Source organism: Chlorocebus sabaeus, chromosome 21 (genome assembly GCF_047675955.1).
Source record: "Chlorocebus sabaeus isolate Y175 chromosome 21, mChlSab1.0.hap1, whole genome shotgun sequence".
Lineage (NCBI taxonomy): Eukaryota > Metazoa > Chordata > Mammalia > Primates > Cercopithecidae > Chlorocebus > Chlorocebus sabaeus.
This window is the reverse complement of record NC_132924.1, coordinates 37,305,128-37,322,046: the sequence shown is the minus strand read 5'-3', so window position 1 is coordinate 37,322,046 and position 16,919 is coordinate 37,305,128. Positions and strand designations below refer to the sequence as shown.

The 16,919-nt window shown below is 39.8% G+C and overlaps 1 protein-coding gene across 7 annotated transcripts in view; it reads left to right on the top strand.

The window, feature by feature from the left end:
• The first annotated feature begins 1,175 nt into the window (after positions 1-1,175).
• Positions 1,176-16,919, top strand: part of PALS2 (protein associated with LIN7 2, MAGUK p55 family member) — a 114,634-nt gene continuing 98,890 nt past the window's right edge. The window contains exon 1 of one of the 7 annotated variants that reach the window (XM_007981869.3): positions 1,176-1,376. The gene's annotated coding sequence lies outside the window, so the exon portion shown is untranslated. The other 6 variants (XM_073009047.1, XM_073009045.1, XM_007981865.3 and 3 more) reach the window with 6 other exon arrangements.

Below are 16,919 nucleotides of genomic sequence, written 5' to 3'. Positions count from 1 at the left end.
CACACGTAAGGTTTGACTTGCACTTTCTACATTTATGGTTTGAAAAGACTGCAGGAAGCATTTTGTAAAATGTAAATTACATTCTTCAATTTTAGGAAGAGCACAAGAGTTTTTCCAAAAGCCGCCTGTCACAGTTCTGAGGGTTCACAGAGCTCTTTTAAGGGGATCGGAAGTTCTCTGGCTGCCTTGCTGTGTTTTTCTAGCCAGAAGTCTCTGCTGCAGTGCATTGCTCAGTTCCTTTCAACTGAAAAATTAAATCTGCACTCCTGTCAAAATGTGTCATCTACACACCCGGATACTCATCACAGTTCACCAGGCTCTACGCAGAGTCCAGGCTGAAAGGATGGCATGCCCTCCCCAACCCCACCCTTTTGAGGTCTGGGAAGCCCGGTGCTGGGGAGGAGTTGAACAACTGTGTCCAGGGAGTGTCTGGCAAAGCCGGCCCAGGGAGTTCCACCGGAGCCTCGGTGCTATGAAAAGAGCCAGTGTCCATCCATTTCCTCGGGTGTGAATCACACTGCCCGGTCGGGCCTTTGGGAGAAAATTAATGAAGGACACAGTCAGCGCCGTAGAACCTGCCAAACACACATCAGATCCAGGGGAGTCTGTGAAGGGGGAGGGGGAGATTTTTCCAGAGGCTTTTCTTCCCGTTCCATTTCTCTTTTGTGCCCCACGACCGGGTTCTTGAATGTAAAACTCTCAGAAAGGTCAGGGCGGAGCCTCTTTTATGCCCCGCGGAGTATCTTGCCCACCGGTAAACACTGAGTGACAGCGGCGATTTCGGCCCAGAAGACCCAGCGGGGACTGGGTCCAACCAGCCCTCTCTCGCGGGCGCGGCAGCGGCCCCAGGGCGGGCGCAGGGCCGGGGCCCCTGAAGAGAAGCGGCCGGACGCAGAGCGCAGTCAGCCCTGGCGCTCAGAGGCTGGAAGGGGGCTCCACCTGGGCGCCGCACCGCGGCGGGAGGGGCGGGGCTGGGCTTCCCGGAGGCGGTGGCGCCTCCTCGCGCACGAGCGCGCGCTCCTCGGCGTCCGGCGCACGCGCGAGGCCGGCTGGGAGCGCGCCCCAGCGGCGGCGGCGGCGGCGACGGGAGGAAGAGGAGGAGGAGGAGAAGGAGGGCGGCTGAGGGGAGGCTGGCCGCGCGCGCGGAGGCAGCGGCGGGGGCGACCGGAGCTGGGGCAGAGTGGGGAGCGAGGGAGGGGGAGGAGAGAGAGGGAGGCGGAGGGCAGTGAGAGACGCATTTCCATTTCCCAACTACAAGCCACGAGTTTGCAGATGGGGTTGCTCGGCAGCGCCTGTGGCTGAGGGAGAGCAGCCGCGGCGGGGAGCGACTGGGAGCGGCGGCAGCGGCGGCGCGGAGGCGGCTGAGGTGCGAGCCGGTGAGTTGTCGGGGCCCCCACGCCGCTCGGGTAACGGTCGCGCCGCGCGCCGGGCCGGCCGGGGGCGCCCTGTTGCTCGCCGCTGCGCGCCACGCGGGGACCCTGGCCCGCCCCGCCCCTCGGCACCTGGGCTTCAGCGGGCGCGGGGAAGAGGGGCCGGGGAGGCGGAGGCGGCGGCCCGCGCGGAAGGGGTGCTCTGCCGGGCTCCTGGCTTTCTGGTTGCTGGCGGGCGGCCGGCCGGGCCCGAGCTCGGCAACGTGTCTGGCCCATGCTGCTGGCCGTCGTTCCCCACGCGCTCCCCGGCGCGGCCCCGGCTGGGGCTAGGGCCGCAGACGCGCGGGGCCCCATCAGGCGCGGGACTCGGGTGCCGACACCTCTGCGGCGGGAGTTGCGGTGGAGCCTGGATGGAGAGCTGGCCCGGGGGCGGTGTTGCTGTGACTGACACCTCCGGGGTCTGTCCCGAGAGGAGGTGATTTACCCGGCTCCCGGTTCTCTCCCGAACTCGGAGTTCCTGGGGGAGGAGGCTTTCTGCAACTACCGCCGCTACTTCCGAGGTACGAGACTCCAGTTGTTCGGCCAAAGTGGCTTTGGGCCGAGCACACGCTGCCCGGGGGGCGTTCGCTGCTGAGATCGTTGCTCGCGGATCCTGGGTACGTTTGTCTGAAACCGGATAGGTGTCGGGGTTTTTTTTTTTTTTTTTTTTTTTTTACTTTGGCTGGGTGGAGGGTCAGCAGGGGAGTCGATTGAGGTATCCGATTGTGTGGTGACAGGATATGGATTGGTTGGTAGATGTTTTTTGCAGAAGGACTTTTTAACACTTTTTTGGGAGTTTATTCTCAATCCTACCAGTTTCTGGGATTGCAGCTCGAGATTACATTTGTTAAACTTCCATCAGTTGGGTGTGCATCTGTGTAGGGGGAGGGGGTGAAGCGAGGAAGAGAATTGAAGACTGACGGGGAAGCTCAGAAAATTCTCCGCATTACTTACAAGCAGCCGGGTAAGGTCAGGCTAGCCACGTTTTTTTCTTTCCTACGCCTTTGGAGAGTGTTGGAATTTTACTTTGTGCTTCAAGTATATTATAAGTGGTCTTGTAATGTAGCTGAGAACATTTGGGGTGCGTTAAAATGCTCTTCAAGTGGGGTATGATTTAGCAGCCATTTCTTCCCGTGAAATCTTGCAAATCATTTGTAAACTTATGTTGGTCGGATATGCTGGGCGAAGTAACATTGTTAGTAATGCGGTATATAGTTTCCGTATATAGGTATAGCAACGAACCTCAAGTAATATTGCTTATTGTAGTCTTCTACTGTGCAATGATGATAGGGTAGTAGGCCTGGTTATAGTTATGTCTTCTGAGGCCTTATTAACAGTAAACAAAGAACTTTTGTGGGTTGTGTCATTTTGAGGTCATCTGTACCTTAAATCTGTCATATATTTAAATAGGTGTTTAAATGCGTGTTCGCACGATGTGTTACTCTTTAAGGTCTATGTTTCTTTTATTCTAGACTACGGTTACGTAATACACAAATGGTAACACTTTTAATTGCTCAATTTCGTCCTATGGAGACCGCACACCATCTTTATGAAAGAGATGTGTATGTGTCCTTACTGATGCCACCGAATTCTTTTCCATCTGAAATGTCAAAATGAATTATTTTACATTCTAGGTTAAATCAACACTGGAAAAATTAAGGTGCTTAAGCAAGTCTAGTAGCTCTATATAAGACAGAATCTTTTTTTCCTTTAGGCCAACTGCTGGATTTTTTTAAATGAATCATATTTTTAAACATTTGAGGGAGCAGTTTGCTTCTTTCTGAGTCTCATTTTAGCCTGAAATTGTTCCAGAACACTACATAGCCTGCTTCTCTCTTTCTCTCCCGACTCCCCCTCTTTTTAGCTTGAGATAACGGAGAAGACATAATTGTGACTCTGTGTTATCTTTTTTAAAAGTTGTTCAAAAATTGAAGTTGCTTGTTTGAATATTTATTATCCCTTTACATGCTTTACTACTTAATAATGGATTAGCAGAAGACACCAGATGTTTTAATTAAATGCCTTTCGTATTTTTGACATCTGAACTTTGTTAAAATTGAGAGGCATCATATTATTGCTGAGAGAGTTACAAATAATACAGGGTTAGTGCTAGTCAAAGGCTAATTGTAAAAAAACAGCAAGATATTAAAATTAGAAGAGGTAAGAGAACCCATTTATACTTTTGACATCACTTGCTCTAATATAAATTACCTATTGCTAGGTGGTTTTTGAAAAAGAGTATCTTGTAAAATTCACATTAGGTATATAATAGTTAATAATTTTTCTTTCCAGAGTGATTCATTTGATGAGTGACTAGATTTTTTTTTTTAGTCAGAAGTCTACTGCAGGTAAGTATAGTTAACCATGTAAGTGATGTGCTGTTTATTTCAAGAAGAATGAACACTTACCCATATGATAAATACTGAACTATTTGGGAATATGTCAATTATTCCTTAAAACTTGCGCAGAGAAAAATTATGCTACTTACGTTTTAACTGTAGGTTCTTTCTTTAGAAAAGTGGTCTTCACATTTATAAATATAAGAGCAGATAAGCACAAGAGATCTCTTCCCTGATATGGTGCTAGTATTGAATTAAAGATTTTGTTTTTTTTGTTGTAGGAACCAGTTTTGCTTAGTCTTCCTATTCAGTCTCACAGAAGCTGCAATGATTTTCCTCCTTTTCTGTTACTTGTATCTGACCACTGGGGGGAGACTTTACAATTGGGCTTGACCATATTCCTCCTTTACATACATTGGCTGCTAATCATCCTGGGCACTTTGCCAAACTGCTCGTAAGTGTGCTGAGCAGGGTGCACTTAGAAGCAAGTTTCAATCAAGGTGTTTAATGACTTTTCTTTCTTTAACTCACACCATGCTTACAAAGGTATCATTCTTTATATACTGTGTTATTAACAGTCTACTGTTAAGTAGTCTAAGTATGCCTCTAACATAATGAAAGATAAGATTCCTCAATACATTATAGCTTTCAAAGATCCGACTTTACTTGCATTAATCTTAGAGGCAGTGTAGGTTTAACTACTTGCTTAGTGTACACAGATATTAGTTGTCTGGAAGGATCTGGAAAGATCATCACTCTTCTGTGAAGTATATCTATATCCAAACCTCTTTAAACAAATTGGTCACCTCTTACAAAAAGCTTTTGGAGGAGAAGTTATTGAAGCTAAATTTTAGTGTTCATTTCACCACAGAGGGGAAGTTCGTCCTTTATCATAGTCATAGAGATAAGATTAAAGCCCACAACTTTGTTGACCATTAAGCTGTGACCATTATTACCAGGTGTAATAAGTCAAAAGCCTGGTTTCTACTTTTTCTTTTCTGACAGTATTTAACCTTGTTAATGTCCAATTCAATAATAATGAATTCAGTAAACAGAGGCTGCTACATTTACGGTAGTTTAGAAAGAACTTAAGTTTTATGATCTTCCTTAATTATGATAGACTAATTCAAAAACCTTTCTATAATCTTTATCATAGTAAATATATTCACAGAGTAACGAACAGAACAAAATTAGTTTCTATTGTTCCTTCATCCTAGGTTATTTTCCTTCTTTCTTTAAGATGACTTTGCTTTCGTCCAAAAATTCTTTTTTCCCTCTTTACTTTTTTTTTTTTTTTAAATGTAGTGCACTAGAAGAGATACTTTCTGCTTAGGAATATATTCATTTCTGGCTAACTTTAGGATTGTGTTAAGTACTTGGGAATGTAAGTTTTTAAAAGCCTGTCAGAGTTATCACTGATTCAAGGCAAAATGAGAATTAAAGACAATATAATGAGTATTTCATAAAGCTCAAGTTATTATCAAATCCTTTCTACTGCTTGCTGGTTTTGTACATGATTTAATCCCTCCTTCACCAGTTTACATCTTTTCCTCTTAAATCTATCATTTCTTTACCCTCTTCCTCCACTTTTTGCTATATTTAATCTACATTGCCATTCATTTTGTTCCTCATCAATGCTGTGACTTGCTCCTAACTTAGAGCTTTTACACTCTGTTCACTCTGTTGGGTACTCTTTTCCTAAATCATTACATGAGTGACTACTTTTCATCATTTCATGTTGTAGTTCAAATATCACCTTTTCAGACAAGCGTTGCTACCTAACCATCCTTTCAGAATGACACTAGCTTCATCCCCCCTATCCTTTTACCTTTTTTACTTAAAAATTTCTGCAAACCATTTATCACTATCTGAAATTATATTTTTGTATTATTTTATAATCTCCGTACTCACTAGAATATAAGCCCCATGATATCAATGATCTTGTCTCTTTTTGTTTTTCTTTTTGAGATAGAATCTCACTTTGTCACCCAGGCTGGAGTGCAGTGGTGTGATCATGGCTCACTGCAGCCTGGAACTCCTAGTCTCAAGTGATCCTCCCACCTCAGCCTCCTGGTAGCTAGGACTACAGGCAACAACCACCATGCCCAGCTAATTTAAGAAAAAAAAAAAAAAAAAAAATTGTAGAGAGAGAGTCTTGCTGTGTGTGTTGTCCAGGCTGATCTCAAACTCCTGACCTCAAGGGATTCTCTCTCCTCAGTGCCTCAAATACTGGGATCATAAGCATGAACCACCATACCCTGCTGATCTTGTCTCTTTTGATTAACACTAGGTTTCAAGGACTTAGACCTGTTCCTGGCACGTAGCTGTCATTAAATAAATCATCCTTTAAAAAAATCTGAGGTCATGTTCTGCCTGAGGTTTCGGTGTTAAAATGCTCCTTTATAAAGTGATAGTACTATAGTAAACAGGCCTCTTTTGGCCATAAGTAATAGAAATCCATTCTAGTTGTTATAAAGGGGATTTATCGTTAAGATGCAGCCAATGTCCAATGGAATGCAAGGACTGGGACTCCAGTGCCTGCAGGGCACATTATATCTTTTCTCTGTTCTTCTCTGTGCATTTGCTTCATTCCTTCTCTTGCTGCAGAGGACCACTTCTAGTCCTCTTAGTGGAAAATATGGCCACCAGCAGCTTCTGAGTTTTCATAGTACCAGCCCAGGAAACTGGAGAAAGGTTCATCTAGTTCTTCCCTGTTCAATAAACTGTATCTCATTATTAGAACTTGGTTGTACTTGTTGTAACCACATGTAATGGGATTAAACAGACAATCTAAGTAGGTGCCCCTGTGATAATTAATGTTCATACTTGTTCGTCTGCTGCAAAACATTCATCTCTCCTCTTCTTAAATTTGATCTTGAAATCTGAAGTATCTGAAAAGCACTCTCCTGGAGATATGGAAAAGAAATGTGATATCTTTCATGGGGGTGATTTGCGGTTTGAGGTAGATAAAATATATACAAAAAGGAAATAAAAATAGCATGATGATAATGGAGGAACTGGTAGAAATACTTGCAATTTGTATGATAAACAAGAGTCTAACTTCCTTAACATATAAAGTACCTGCTAACCAATTAGGGAAAGACCAACCATCAAGTGGGCAAAGATCATGAGTTGAGTAATTCTCAGAAAAGGAAATGCAAGTGTTTTGTAAGCATCTGGAAAGGTATTCAACCTCACACATAATACAAATATTATAAATAAAAACTATGAGATACTGTTTCACCTACTGACAGATGGAAAATGTTTGATAATACTTTTGAAGAGGATAGAGGTTAACAGGGGCTTTCACATTGTTGGAAGCGCAAATCAATAAAATCTGATGTGGTTGAAATTTCTGAAGAGCATTAAGGTAAATAGAAAAGGCTGGAAATATGCATTAATTGATATAGATGTTTGTGAGAGGGTAAAAAGTTAATACACAACTTATTTGAACACTAACTTGCATTGCTTTGTTTTTGGCTAAAGTCATAAACAAACTGAAACAGCAGGCCTCCTCCCCCAAAAAGAGAGATCTTTGGGTGGTATTTAGTTACCCCTTTCCATCTTCTCCATTCCCCTTTCTTCTACCCTAGTACTGGTAAAGTTGTTTATAAATCTCTGAGATTTTCAGATACTTTGTATCCTTCACACAGCCCAGCACTTTGTTCGCTACTTAGTAGCACTAAGTAAATATGTAATTGAAGGAGCTTAGCTTACTACATTTTTATAGACTCAGTTCATAATATTTATGCTTTTGGAAGAAATCTTTTATAAAAAGTGATTTTGAATTTCATTTGATAAATGTACTAGAATATTAGAATAGGCAATAGAGCAATTTTTTATAAATCTTGGTTTATTGTACAGCATATTAATAGAACTTTACTTTTTCATAGCTCCTTTGTTCTGTAGGATATTATTAGATATTAGTTGGGTAGGATTAATGTTTTTAAAAGGTAGAATAGGGCAGCTGGAGATATGTGGGACTTTTAAAGAAAAGTTTATGAGAAAGTGTGGGGAAAATGATTCTCTGAGCAGACTGGGGGTCACATGCTTAGGAAAGGAAAAGTAAAGGGTGAGGGATTCGTTTACAGAAATTCTGTGGTGGAACTCAGAGGGGTACATCTTGGGAGAAGTTTTAACTTATGAAAATACTAAGCTGATTTACTTAAATACATACTTCAAGGATAAATATATACTTTGTATTTTGTTCTGCAGGTCATTTTTACCATGAAGTGACTCTGGCAGGGATTCTTTACCTAAATGGGCATCAAAATCCTTTGGAGCTATCCTACACTAAAGGATTCTAATTTAGTAGGTCTGGTATGGGGCAAGAGCATGTTTATATTGTTAAAATCCCCAAGAGCCACTGTTTGAGTTTAAAATAGTACATCCTGTGGAATATTCTGTTTTAATAATGAAATCATTCAACAAAGCTTTTGAGGTTGTATATCATTTAGGTAACTCTAATGCTGGAACTTGGTCTCACCAGGTCAATACGTTTGCAGATATCTCGTTGACCCCCATTGCTTTACTGTCTTGTGTACTCTTCCCTCCTGTGCCTTCTTGTTTCTTTTCTACTAATGAATATTCAGGCATGGTTCTCCAAGGAAACCATCATTAGGTGGCCTCATCCATAATTTATCTTTTCAGTGCAGAACAAATTATAACACAGCGCTTATACAACTGGCAAATACACTCATCACATGAGTAGATGATTTATGTGTTTTCATTCATATGAGCCTTGAACAAATATACCCAGTTTTACTATTTGAGCTTCCTTGTTTTTATCTTCTTGCTATCAAGAGGTTGGCATTTAGTCATAGTTAATGCTGATGTAAGCATTTGATAATATTATTGATACCACCATGTTTCAAGGTCTGTGTTAAGTGCTCTCCACACATTATCTCATTTGCTTGTTGCAGATTTAAAAATTATATTTTTAAGTCACTAAATTATTTTTATGATTGTATTAGTTTTTTGTGACTGTTGTGACAAATTGCCACACACTTAGTGACTTATAAATAAATTTATTCTCTTACAATTCTGAAGGCCAGACATCTGAAATCAGTATAATTGGGCCAAAATGAAGGTGTCCACAGGGACAATTTTCCTCCAAAGAATCTAAGGGAGAACTTACTTGTCACCTTTTCCAGTTTCTGGTGGCTTCTGGCATTCCTTGGCTTGTGGCTACACACTGCAGTCTTCAAGGCCAGCATTTCAAATCTCTCTCAGCTCTGTTTTTCATTTTCCCACGTGTGTGTATGTGTGTGTCAGAGAGAGAGAGAGAAATCTCCCTCTGTGAAGGACACTTGTGAGGGCATTTAGTGCTCTCTGGAATAACCTCCCATCACAAGATCTTTAATCACACCTGTGAAACTTTCCAAATATGGTGACATTCACAGGTTGTCAGGAATTAAGACGTAGCTAGCTTGTGGAGGGGGAGACTATTATTCAGCCTACCATAATGGTAATTTAAATGGTTCAGAAAAGGGAGGAGGAGCTGATAAGTCTTTTTGTCCCATCTTCATCACTTTCTAAGTCAGTATTTCTCAATCAGGGATGATTTTGCTGAACCCTCTCCAGGAATATTTGGCTGTCATAACTGAGAAGGTGTTGCTACTACTATGTATAAGGTATAGGTCAGGGATGCTGCATACAGTGCACAGGGCAGCCTGCCTCAACAAGGAATCATCCAGCCCAAAATGTCAGAAGTGATGAAGCTGAGAAACATTATTCTAAAGGCAGCTATTGCCAATAGCTTTTTTGGGGTATCCAGAAAAAATTTTGATGCCTCTATTATGACTAAAAGCCTTTAATCTGGTTTCATCAGAACTGGTGGTAGTTTTGGCTGATTGAAAGTGATTTAAGTGAAGAGTCATAAAAAACTATTCACACATATCTTAAATAATATATTACTTAAAAATCTACATTCATGTGTCAGTCTTGTCTTTGAGTATGTGTCTTTTGCCAGGAGCTCTGGGTCATCATTCTTGTATAAGCCAATGCATTATCACTGGTTACCAGCTTTCAAGTGAGAACTTAAAAGTTTGGGAAGCAGTCTGCATATAAGATCTAGATTTCTAATGTTTTATGACTCCTCAATTGTTTATACTTGTTTTACCCTTAATTTTACAGCAGTTTATCATTTTGTTTTGTTGTTTTGTCACTTGCTTTTTTGGGGGGGGGTCTTTCCAAAGCATCAGCTGATTTTCATATAAACAATACAACTCCCATCATCCTGTATCACATACGACATGTGATGCATATAAAGAAAATGAAATCCTATTTTGTAACAATTGCTTACTAAGGAATTGGAAGTACTAATTCTAGTCACAGTTCATTTGAACAGCATCCAATCTGGTGATATGGTGATGGCTAATGTCAGTTGTTTACAAATTCTTGGATGTTTCAGAATGTTCTCTTTTAGTTCTGTAATGGCAGAGTTTATAGAGAATCTATAGAATATTACTATAAATACTTTATTGGTATTACCAGCTTAGTGCTTGAGTTACTTTTCTAAAAGAAACATTGATTTTTTTCATTAACTATAATAAATATTATTTGAAGTTTGAATATGGCTATCTTCAAGTGGATTTGTCTTTTTATTTACTAGAATATGTATGTCTATATGCACATAATAAATGGTTATATGGAAAATCTAACTTTAGTTACATAAATAAAAAATTATTTGCCGTTTTTTAATTCCTCTTTTAATATCCTTCTAGCTCCTTATATAAGGAGCTAGATAATTGGGTTTCTTATAAAGAGCTTTGATATAAGAAACTCAGATAATTGAGTAAAGAAGTTTATTAAAGTTGCTTATTTTTGAAATGATAATCATGCTTTTTTTTTTTTTTTTTTTTTGAGACGGAGTCTTGCTCTGTTGCCCAGGCTGCTGGAGTGCAGTGGTGCGATCTCAGCTCCCTGCAACCTCCGCCTCCCGAGTTCAAATGATTTTCCTGCCTCAGCCTCCTGACTAGCTGGGATTACAGATGTGTGCCACCACGCCCAGCTAATTTTTGTATTTTTAGTAGAAACGGAGTTTCACCATGTTGGCCAGGATGGTCCTGAACTCCTGACCTCGTGATCTGCCTGCCTAGGCCTCCCAAAGTGCTGGGATTACAAGCGTGAGCCCCCATGCCTGGAAATCATGCGTATTTTTATACAAATCAATTTAAATGTTTTTTATTTTTTAACTAGTAATCTTTTGGAATGGAACTTCATAAAAAAAAAGTAAGCCCCATTTTTAAAAGGTTGAAATATCTTGTGAGACAAAGTAGTCTCAGTTTGCCATCACCAGCCCTTAGCATTAAGCTCTTGAAAACCAGTAGGTGGAGAAATTTTCCATGAAGGAATTTAATAATCTTTATAAAGTTTTACTATTCACTCAATTAAAATGTTAGATTATCATTTTATGCTACTCAATTTGGAAATACCAGATACTATACAATTAGTTTCCATTCACCATTACTTTCTTGAAAGAAACTTTTCAGGACTTCCAATAAGGCCCCCTGCCCCCAAATAAAGTGCTTATAAATCCTAGGAGGCATTTTCGAGGGCATTTTATTCAGATCCTTTCTTATGTTCACTTAGAAGTTATTGATTCCAACTTCTGTCCTAGAGATAGCATAACTTGGATGTTTGAGATTTAAAAAAAAATAAGCTTTTAGTAACCTTTATTTAACTCACTCAGCTTGCTATAGCCAAGTTGGTATTTATAGTTTGTTTCCACCCTTGATAATTTCATGCCAGTACTCATCAGAATGTAACCATGGAACACTGACTTGGCTCTGTTTGTCCTTATGAATATCTCCATCCCCTCCTTCCCAACACACTGCAATTCTAGGCTGCAAATTTATTTTATCTCTGCCTCTGTTGTCTCTTCTAAGAGTGTGCACTGCTAATATCTTCTACTCCTACTGGGCCATCAATCTAGTTCCCTTCTCTTTTATCATCCAAACCTGGAGTTCCCTCTTTCACAAATTATCTCCAAAAAGAGCAGCTTAGAATTTGTTACTCTCCAGTAGAAATTTTCACTAAAAGCAAATCTGTTTATATGTGTATATACTGGTATTACACAAATAAAAATATTGTATGGTTTATTTGAGGGAAGAAGCAGTTTCTTTGTATTCCCCCAGTCAGGCATCATCCATGAGCATAGGCTTTGCTATTTTTGTTCTTTTTAATTGAAGATGTTAGGTGAAAACACAGTTTAGCCATATAAGTAGTGTTTTATCATGTGTGACAGAATGTAAGTTCTGAAAGAATTCAGAAGAAAAAATGTTCACCTTTGGGGAGAGACTTGCTACTTGATTGAGTTAATTTTGAGATGAGTTCAGGGACTCGTTTTAGCTCTAAAATTTTATTCTACAAAAGCAAGAGATAGGTCATAAGCTGGGTAAGTGTGGAATAACCAAGGAAAAAAAGTAGTCCTTAGATGGGATGAGTAACAAGAGTGAAGGCATTTAGGTGAGAATTAGATATGTGGTTGTGCATATAGGAAGTAAAATGATCAATGTGGTTAGAACAGAGAGTTTATATTAAGGAATAAGAGTGCATTAGGTTGAATAGACGGAAAGCTAGATATTAAGAAGAGAAAGTTAAACATCCCCAGATGATAGAAAATCATGTTTTTCTATTGCAATCTGGTCATTAAAATGATTTTTTAACGTGATTGGTGTGATAGTCTTACATCGAGTGGATTACAGTGAAGAAGAGAATGGTAGGAAGAGGCTTGTGGTAGTAATTTAAAGGTGAATTAAGGAGAGCCTGAAAGATATTGGTGGCAGAGGGAAGGGAGAGTAAAAGATAAATATAAGGACGTTGCAAATTCACCATGACAAGCCAAATGACATAGGGTATCTTGAGGTTTTCAAGGAATTCCTAGGTGAAGGCAGTCTCTGGATTTTCAGGGTTTGGAAATTCCCCACACGCACCCCCCAAGATTCTAGTGTTTTCCTCAGAATAAACCCTGGTCTTGTTTTAAAGATTTTTGTTTTTGTTTTTTGGGTTTTTTGTTTGTTTGTTTGTTTTGTTATTTCATTTTTAAATAAGTTGTTATGGCCCCTAGATTTGAGCAGGTTGTTCTCATATTTGACTAATTTATTACTAAAGGATGGAAAAGTTCTTTAGAGACTACCTACCTGGGTATTAACTAGTTGGTCAAATATCTTTTATCCCCACATTATATACTGTTAAAAACAATGGAAGGACGTTAACTGGAATGACGATGGATGAGTGTGGGTACTGTCATATGGGGAGGGGAAAGAGCAGAGGAACTTTTAAATTATTAAATTATTATTAAATTAGAGGAACTGAGAAGGATACTGATAGGAATATATAATTATTTATTTATTTGATTTTATTTTTGAGACAGAGTCTCGCTCTGTCACCCAGGCTGGGGTGCAGTGGCGCATTCTCATCTCACTGCAAGCTCCGCCTCCCATGTTCACCCCATTCTTCTGCCTCAGCCTCCCAAGTAGCTGGGACTACAGGTGCCCACCACCACGCCCAGCTAATTTTCTGTATTTTTAGCAGAGACAGGGTTTCACTGTGTTAGCCAGGATGGTCTCGATCTCCTCACCTCATGATCCACCCCGCCAAAGTGCTGGGATTACAGGCGTGAGCCACTGCGCCCAGCTATTTTTCACTTTTTTAAGACAGTGTCTCCCTCTGTCACCCAGTTGAGTGCAGTGGCCTGATTGTAGCTCACTGCAGCCTTGAATTTCTGGGCCCTAATGATCCCTCCCAAGTAACTGGGGCTACAGGTCTACACCACTATGTGCAGCTAATTTTTTTTTTTTTTTTTTTTTTTTTTTTTTAAATTTTTGTAGAGTCCAGGTCTCACTGTGTTGTTGCCTATCCTGGTCTCAGAACTACTGGTCTCAATCCTCCCTTCTTGGCCTCGCATAGTACTGGGATTACAGGCATGAGCCCACCATGCTAAGTTTTGTGGGGAAGTGTGGAAAGTATGTGGCTTGATTCTTATCAGAAAGTTTCACTTTACTTTTGGTCTGAGCCTTCCTCTTTGACATCTTCTTTTCAATTTCATAAAAGAACACTATAGCAAATACATCTTAGAACCATGACCATACTGTCTCTAGAAAGCCAGAATATTATGAAACATTTAGTAGGTGAGCAAGAAAAGTGGAGTGATCCTGATGCCAGAAATAGTACAGAGCTAATACAGTTAGATCTATTTGTTATTTAGAATATACCAGTGATTCTCTAAGGGGGTAGTTTTGCCCCCAAGGGACATTTGGTAATATTTGAAGCCATCTTTGGTTGTCACACCTAGGGGTGGGATGTTACTGACATCTAGCGGGTGGAGGCCAGGGTTGTTACTGAGTAATTCATTGGGATAGACCCCACAACAAAGAATTAATCTGGCCCCAAATGACAGCAGTGCGAAGATTGAAAAAACCTGGAATATGGAGTAGGCAGGTTCTTGCCTGGACACGTTTGGAGACATAGGTCGATTTTTTTTACTTCCTTTTCTTCTAGGCTTGACCAGATATCATCCTACCAACAGCTTACAATACCATATAGATTCTTACTCTTTGTTTCATTGTGTTCTTATCTTAAGGGTGTCTCTTAGACACTTCAATTAAACAAATATTTCTCAATATTTCTACCCATCTTCATTTAGGGTTGCTTTTTTCTGCTAAGTTTATTTTTCTGTTTTATCAATTTATCTCTTGAGGGATCACTCTATTTTTAAATAATTGAAGGCCTCGTGATGATGTCGTTAGGTATTCTCTTTTACATTTTCATGTACTTCAAGTCCCAGGTCTGGGTTGAGCTAGTTCTTGAGTCCAGATTTTTCTCATTATGGTATTTGAACCTGTTCTGATTTTTTAGTATATAAAAAGTTTTAAACAATAAGGCCCTTAAGGGAAAAACTATCTTGGAGTTCTTTTAGAAGAATTTTATTCTTGCTCACAGATAAAGATTGCCATACATTTAACAGCTACATACAGAAAGGCTGTATAATGGTTTATAGCACTGAATGGAAAACACTGAAATTCTAGAATGAAACAAGGTTTGCAAGAACTTCTTTTTGGCTTTACTGTTTTTGTTAAGCAGAGCAAAATAATTCATAGTGTGAAGATAAAAGTTGAATGAATGTATCATAATTGAGAAAGGGGTATGTTTTTAGAAAAAGTTTATTTTGCCCTTATCCCACCTCCATTTAATGTTGATGTAAACATACTGGCCATTTAATATAAAATATAATTCCGGTCTGCCTATATATAACAACTACACTGTACAATAAAAAGAGATGGAAAGCAAAAGTAGTTCTATACTGTAGTGGTCAGGATGTGATTCGTAGATCCAAATTGTGTGTGTGTGTGTGTATTTGGAAAATTTGGGAGGCAAAGTTCTTGAGTAAGTGCAGATCTTCTTTTAGTAGACACTTCCTGTCTGCTTTGTATACGCATCAATTATATCGTCATCTTCCATTTTCACCTGTACAGGTGTTTCATTAATTGGCCTCCCATCACATCTAAAACCAAGTTGCCTCATTGATAGATCAGTTAACAGTAAGTTCTCATTAGTTTGCTAAGTGACACACTCTTGAGCTGTACCACTGAGCCATTCCACCCCACCATTACAACTCTGTATGGTTATTTTTTTGAGTCTTGACTCCTTTCTTGGGCTTTTTGTCAGCCATGGAAAGCATTACTGTTGGAGCTGCTGCCTCTCAAAAGAAGTTTCAGGTACCTCATGCATGTACACACAACCAGCATTAGTAAGCCTGTTTTAATTCTAGAGATATTTTAACTAGGAAATATTTAAGTGTATGAAGAGACTACTTTTCTGAGCATAGAAATTTCAGGGCAGTCACATGCTTTTCTGTATTCTTCATGCTCTGAACAAGCTAGTATACCTGGAGGGAGGAATTTATGTTGGTTAATGAGTGACATAGTTCTTCCATCCCATTACTTATTTATGATCAATTTATTTTTAATTAAGCTTTTAAAATTATTAATGCTACATGACATGCAAAGTTAAATCAGCATGGAAGAATGAATGTACCATGAAAGTTAAAGGTTTCTATCCCTACTCTTACTTTATAGAGTTAATCATGGTTAGTAGTTTCAGATTTAGTTATATTAGTAAAGTGGTCCTCAATTCATGACTGGCATTTTTGGCAGTGCTATACTTTGCAATGCAGGATTGTCCTGACCTGAACACTACTCAGTGTTTAGTGTCCCTTAATATTTAATTTTCTACCATAGTTACTGAGACAATCAAAAATGGCATAGTACATTTCCAAATGCTCACTAGGGAGAGGTGGTATGGTAATTTTAAAAAATATACATCTTAGCATATGTTTATGTTTTCAATTTTACACAGTAACTGTTGACTCTAGTATGAGTCATTTTAAGTGTGCACAGACTTCTTGAGGGAGGTGCAGAGAAAGTTCACTTGGGAGGAACTGTGCTTACTTCTAAAGTCTTAGATAATAAGATTTTTCAATCTTACCTGCTTTCTTTCCTGATAGTATTACTTTCTTGTGTTTTCAGCTACCTGTCTTTTTGTGTTTTATGATTTTTGAATTGTGTGCTCTTGCTTCGCTTGGTTTTATTGAAGGAAATTCTGTGCAGCCCGGTTAGAGGACACATTCTTTCCAAGGCTTGCCAAGGCTTTTCTTTGGCATCTTTGGAAGCCACTGACCCAAGACCACTTTGTAGTTTCTCTCCTTGGGGTGTTCTGAACCAGGTGGGTATATTTGGAACCCTGAATCCTTCAGAGTAGGCTGTGATTACTAATTATCAGGTGATACTTTTTCTGCTAATATGGAGTCCAATCTGAGACAGGCCAACTTCCTTATTGTCTTCCTTGGCCAACAGGCATGTTTTTATTAGACTACTCTTACAAAGTAGGGGTTAGTCCTGTAAGGTCTTAGCTTCATGTGGGGAGGTCTAAGTTGCATTCTTTGTCTTGAACAGGCCAGGGTCTAAATGGCAGCTTCTGAACTCCTGGGTACTGAAATCCTAAACACCCTGGGGCAGTCATAACTTCAGTACCTACTTACTAGTTTGTTTTCTCCCCTTCGTGTTGGTCCACAGGGATATTCTTGGGGACTTTTTTTTTTTTTTTTTAGAGGATGTTTTCAGTGTTTTATTCAGCATTTTTAAATGTTTTGTGAGAGAATTATCTTCAA